Here is a 6,894-nt window from a genome sequence, read left to right as displayed (position 1 = left end):
ACTATATTTTTGGTTAATGATAGTCGGATTTGGGAAAATACACACTTTTACAAGTGATACACACACAGATACTAGATGCCTTGGTAGAATGCTACTTTTAGTAGGAAACATAGGGTTTTCTAGGAGAGTTCAAACAAATACAAAACTTTTACAAACATATACAGTACATTTTACAAAACATCTTACAAATGCTTTCATACAAACACAGACACTAATATACTTATGATCTCACCAGCTTTAAAGTTGATAAACTCTTTCAAAATAACTTGTATTCTCAGGTCACCACTAGACAGGTACCGGAGCCAAGTTTTGAGAAGATGGAGCTCGTTCAAGACCCATCTTATATTTTTGATGTATATTGTTTTTGGTGTCTTTAAAACTTTACAGAACACACTTGTATGTAATTATATTATTTAATGCAATGGATGATGTTGTTGCTTGTTTACTACTTGCATTGTTATGATACTGTACATGACGTCCTCCACCCCAGAACGTTTCCGCCGTTCATAGGTTTTGGGGGTGTGACATTAGTTGAATCCATGATCTATGTGTTTTAATGGAGTCCATAATTTGTCCTCAAGTTATGGATTAACAAAAGTCATTTCTTTTAAAAATCCATTAAAGAACTCATAAGTTACAGAAAATGAAGAGTCTTCATTTTAATTGGCCATTAACTCATAAGTTATGGAGTTGAAAAGTTTTGAAGAGTTTCAAAACTTGCCCTCAAGTTTTGGAATTTGTAAAGTCTCACACATTAATACTTTAATTCCAAATTAAACCTTACAATTTTAAAAGTTTAAAATTCAACCCTTATACTATTATAATATTAAAAGTTTAATTATTATATATATATATATATATATATATAAGAAAAGTCGGTCTTACCGTTAATAGGTCTCATTCATGAAGCTGGTCTATAAGGGGGTATCAGGTTACTGCCTATAAAATGACAGTTTAATGGGTGTCCACTCTCACCCACCGCTTCCTTGACTGGTGGAGGGTCGTTAGCCGAACGGGTAGGATAGGACATTAATTCTCATTAAAAGTATAATGATTATTATTATAAAGTAACTAAACCTTTTATAAATTCCCATTCTTAGTTACTTTAGGAAAATGTGAATTTGGTGCTAACCCATGAAATTACACTTTGTACCTTACCAAGTCGTTAGTGGAGCGTGTGTGGTTAACCGGCACACTAACATAGACTAGTAAGAGTGGCAAATGGTAACTTAATGATTATCATAGATTGGTGGAGTGCATGTGGTTAACTGGCACATCATTTAGGTGGTAAAGTTACGGGTACCAAGTTAATTTGCATGGTTATTCACACCTTGTTTGTGATCCTCGGCATCCCAGTCACAAACTTGAGAGGGCACAATCGATATTTAAACATGCCATTGAAAAGTTCAATGACTCTCAAAAGATCTAGGAGTTTTCAAACCAATTAACACTTAATAATCTATTTCGTTTTTCGTGGTGGAAATTGGTGAATTGTCATTCACCTACCTTCAAATATTCTATAGCTAAGATTACGGCATCCTTCTTCTAAGTTATAAAATATTGTGTTGGATCCTAGCCTTAATATTACATTTGGGTGTCTTATTAAGGACTCTTTATCTAATCTAAACTTGTCTTTCTTCCTTTTTAGATGTCTTCCAACAACGTTGCTTCAAGCTCAAACTCTACAGGCTCCTTCTCTCTCATGAACCTTTGTGGGAGGGTCATTTTTGATGGGTCCAATTTCAATGAATGGATCAGGAACATCAGAATGGTCACACGCTACGAGGACAAGGAATATGTCCTTGACAAGGAGCTTAAGGAAATCGATGAGACTGCTGCTACTCCTCAGGAAATTGCAGATTTTAGGGCACATGAGAAGGATACTACCAAGGTAGCTTGTATCATGCTTGTCACTATGCCACCTGAACTCCAAAAGTCCTATGAGGACTTCTACCCTTTTGAGATGCACAGGACCTGATGGAAAGGTACCATCAGAGTGCTCGTCATGAGCAGTATGAAATAATCACCTCCATGATTACAACTAAGATGAAGAATGGAGAGTCCATCACGGGCTACCTACAGAAAATGAAAAGGTTTGTGGACCGTGTTCTCAAGCTGAATGTGAACTTTGATGAGGAGCTGGCAATAAATATCATTCTACACTCCTTACCTCCATGCTATGATCAGTTCCGCATGACCTACCATATGAATAAGGAGGAGGTTACCTTGAGTAAGCTTCAGGGACTTTTGAGGACTGCTGAAAGCAACCTCAAAGGGAAAAATGTTGTTTCTACTCCTACCACTGCCCCAGTTTTGGCAATCGGGCAAGGTAAGGGGAAGAAGAGGAAGACCCCTACGAAGGGTACCAAGGGAAAGTCCCTTGAAGGCTCCTCTTCTAGTGGGACCAAAGGTGGTCCTACTACTCCCTCTTCCAACCCTAAAGAGGCTGAATGCTTCTATTGCCATGATAAGGGGCACTGGAAAATAGACTGCCCAAAGTACCTGCAAGATGTCAGGGATGGGAGAGTAAAACCCACCCATGCAGGTATTTACACTATATTGTCTAATAACTCACCACATACTAATTCTTGGGTCCTTGATACTGGTTGTGGTATTCACATATGTTCTGATTTGCAGGGCCTAAAAAGAAGTGAGAATGTGGAGCACTGGAAGATAAACTTAATCATAGGGAATAGGAAAGCTTCACCTGTCACCGAGATTGGAGTTTATACTTTGTTGCTTAATAACGGGTTAATGTTAGATTTGAATAAATCTGTTACTCGTCTGAAATGGAAAAAAATATTATTTCTTTTCACGGTTTTTACAAACAAGGATTTACTTTTTCATTTGATAATGAATGTGGTGGTATTAATGCTTTTTATAATAATGCTTTTTTATTTTAAAGCATTACCTTGTGATGGTGTATATGAAATTGTGTCTGTTGTAGATAACTTAGGAAATAATGTATTGCATATTGATTCTTCCATTAGCTTGGACAAAGCATCCTTGTGGCATTGTCGTCTTGGACATGTTAACAAGAAGCGCATAGGCCAACTCCAAAAGGCTGGAGTTGGTTGACAATCAAGTTTGGAACTTGGTTGACAATGTACCGGGCCGTAAGACAGTCGGGTGCAAATGGATCTTCAAGAAGAAGACCGACATGGATGGGAAGGTACACACTTACAAGGCGCGACTGGTTGCGAAGGGCTTCACTCAAACTCTGGGAGTTGACTATGATGAAACCTTCTCACCAGTAGCAAAGATTAAATCTATTAGGGTTATGCTAGCCATTGCTGCATTTCATGATTATGAAATATGGCAAATGGATGTCAAAACTGCTTTCCTTAATGGAAAGTTGGCTGAAGATGTTTACATGAGTCAGCCAGAGGTTTTTGTCACTGCAAAGTACCCTGATAGAGTGTGTAAGCTTGAGAAATCCATTTATGGATTAAAACAAGCATCTCACAGTTGGAATCTTTTTTTTGATGAGAAAGTCAAAGAGTTTGGTTTTTTGAGAAGCGAGGATGAATCATGTGTATATGTCAGAGCTAGTGGGAGTATAGTTAGCCTTTTTGTACTATATGTGGATGACATACTACTCATAGGAAATGACATCCCAACCTTGCAGGAAGTTAAGTCCTGGCTTGGGAAGTGTTTCGCTATGAAGGACCTTGGAGAGGCTGCCTATATCCTAGGGATAAGGATATTGAGAGATAGGAGTAGGAGACTAATTGGACTTAGTCAAAGTACCTACTTGGATAAGGTGTTAAAGAGGTTCAACATGCAGAATTCCAAGAAAGGAGAATTACCGATCCAGAGCAATGCCAAACTGAGTAAGGCTCAGAGTCCGAGTACAGAGGCTGAGATAGCTGAGATGAGTCGATTACCATATGCTTCCGCTGTTGGATCGATCATGTATGCTATGACTTGTACTCGCCCTGATGTGGCCTTTGCTTTGAGTATGGTCAGCAGATATCAGGGGAACCCTGGCAAGGCTCACTGGACTGCGGTAAAGAACATTCTTAAGTATCTGCGGAGGACCAAGGATTGGATCCTTACCCTCAGTGGGAGTGATGACTTGAGAGTGGTGGGGTACAGTGATGCTAGCTTTCAAACTGATAGGGATAATTTCCGCTCTCAGTCGGGCTAGGTCTTTACCCTGAATGGAGGTGTAGGTACTTGGAAAAGTTCCAAGCAGGAAACGGTAGCTGATTCGACATGTGAATCAGAGTACATAGCAGTGAGTGAAGCGGCGAAGGAGGCGATATGGCAGAAGAACTTCATTGGAGACCTTGGAGTTGTACCAACTATAAAAGAGCCTATGGAGATTTTCTGTGACAACAATAGTGCGGTTGCCTTAGCTAAGGAACCAAGAGATCATGGCAGATCCAGGCATATTGACAGAAAATATCACTTCATAAGAAACAAGATAGAAGAAGGACTCCTCGTGGCAAAGAGGATATCGTCAGAAGAGAACCCAACAGATCCCCTCACGAAGGGACTGACCAGGGTTAAGCATTTGCAGCATGCGAGGCGCATCGGGCTGAAGGACGATATTAGTTTTACTGATTAGATAGCTATTTCTGAAACTTGTAAAACTTAATTGACATTTGATGCTTAAATAAAAGTTGTTGTTTATTTATGAGTAAAGTGTTACTATCTTATGTTAATCGTTTACTATTGTTTCAACTTTGCATGTTTTGACTTCCAGAATAATTATATTATTCAAACATTCCACAGTTGATCATACTTTGGAAGTAGGTATGAATCAAGACTGTCATGAATTGGGATTGTGGATGTCTAAGGTGGTTAGACATAGCAAAAGTTGCTACAACATTCATGAGTGCTCATAAGTGCTGAGTATTGGATTAAACTTACGCTCACTTGTATCACTTCATGGAATTTATCTCGAGTGATCGTGAGACGGAAATATCATATAAGTCTTCAAACCTAGAGATATGAGTTGTTGACTATGAGTTGGTTGTACATTGATTGTACGAAAACGCATCAGTAACTTGATGTTATAAAACGTGCCTTTGTGTATGATTCAACAAGTAGTTAGTATAAGCATATGAGTCAAAGTTTATCCGTTCCTTCTAGGATTAGAAGCGATATCTGGACCCCTCGATGATTTTGTTTTGACCTGTGTACCGGGCCCGGTCAAAACTATATTGATGTGTTCAATTAATTTCTATGTCAAACAAATCGGAAATCGGGAAACAAACTGCTGGACAATAAGTACGACAGCGTTCCATGTGTTTGTCCAGCTGATATCTTGAGAACAGAGGATTATATGATCACTCATCTAAAATGGCACTTCATAGTTCAACAGAGTCTTTAGAGCTACGATTGCTGTCCGGTTCCTGAAATCATACTTGCAACTATAGTTATCAGACTTATCCAAGTGGGAGACTATTGGATAAGGTGTCTAAGTCCATAACTATATTTGGTATGTACTTGACCCGACCAGGCATGGTCCATTTGGGTTGCACTTCACCATAACAATTTGTATGGATAGTCTTTTGAGAATAGTACATTTATGATTTATTAATATATTATAAGTTATAATATATTAATATGAAATCATATTATTTAATTAGTATTGGTCAATAATTAATTTGGAATTAATTTAATGATCAAAAGAGACTAATTAAATATGGACTCTTATATATAGAATTGGGCCAAGGTTTATTTAGGATGGGCTAAGCTTACATGGAATTCCATGGATAGTCCATGGAGCCTTTTAACCCATGGATCCTATGTCATGAATGGTCATGGTATTAGGGTTTACATGGATGTATCCCTAATCCACCATACTATATAAAGAGGTCCTTGGCACTTGAAATTGGCACAAGTGTGTGAGATTAAAAGGGTGGGACGATTTCTACAAATGCATCTTATTCTCTCAAAGTTTCCAAGTTGTTTTGGTGATTTTTGATTCCACTTGAGGCATCCACATTATTGGTGCTAGGCTTTCAAACTCCAAGCAATCAATCACAAGTAAAAGGTATGTCACTCTACTAGAATTTTGTATTGCAAGTACCTCATGATATGCTAGTTAGGATGTGAAACCTTGGAAATCAAATTTGCATGTATAATAGTGAAAACATAGATCCAAGGTTTCTAGGGTTGCATGCACACCATAGGAGTGTTAGAATGCTCAAAACCCATCAGCTTGTAGATCTTGACCTTCAAGAGCTTAGTGCCTCAATTGTTGCACCTCTAATGAGTCACAAACACCAAGTAACAATTGGAAGAATATGAGAGAGGTTAGAGAGGCTCAAAATCGAATAGTGTTTCTTTCTTATAAGAATAGGCCAAAATTGGGAGTCCAGGGGGTTCCTTTTATAGTTGAGGCTCCTAAGGTTTTCAACATGGAAACCCTAATTCCCTTGCTTAGGCCCTAAGCAACATATGGATTACCATAAGGCAAGCCTTGGAAGAAATCTATATGGATCCCCATGAAGATTTCGTCCACCCTATACCAATAGGGTCCATGAGCCCAAACTACAACTATTACTAATTTACATAATCATTCCCCGTTAATTTAATCAGTCTCTTTTAATTCCAAATTAATTCCAAATTAATTCCAAATTAATTCCAAATTAATTCCAAATTAATTCCAAATTAATTCTTGATCAATACTAATTAAATAATATGATTTCTCAATTAATATATTATTCTTATAATATATTAATAAATCACAATTAACCTCTTTCTTTATTATTCATGCTATCAAATTGATATGGTGAAGGCAACCCGAAATGACCATGCTACTATCGGGTCAAGTACATACCAATTATAGTTATGGGCTTAGACACCTAATCCAACAACCATGACACGCCCTAGTTCGCTGGGTGTACATCTATACGTAGGGCGTACGCGCCAGACATG

Source organism: Lactuca virosa, chromosome 6 (assembly GCF_052849685.1).
Source record: "Lactuca virosa cultivar CGN04683 chromosome 6, Lactuca_virosa_CGN04683_v6, whole genome shotgun sequence".
Classification (NCBI taxonomy): domain Eukaryota; kingdom Viridiplantae; phylum Streptophyta; class Magnoliopsida; order Asterales; family Asteraceae; genus Lactuca; species Lactuca virosa.
This window is presented reverse-complemented; position numbering follows the sequence as displayed.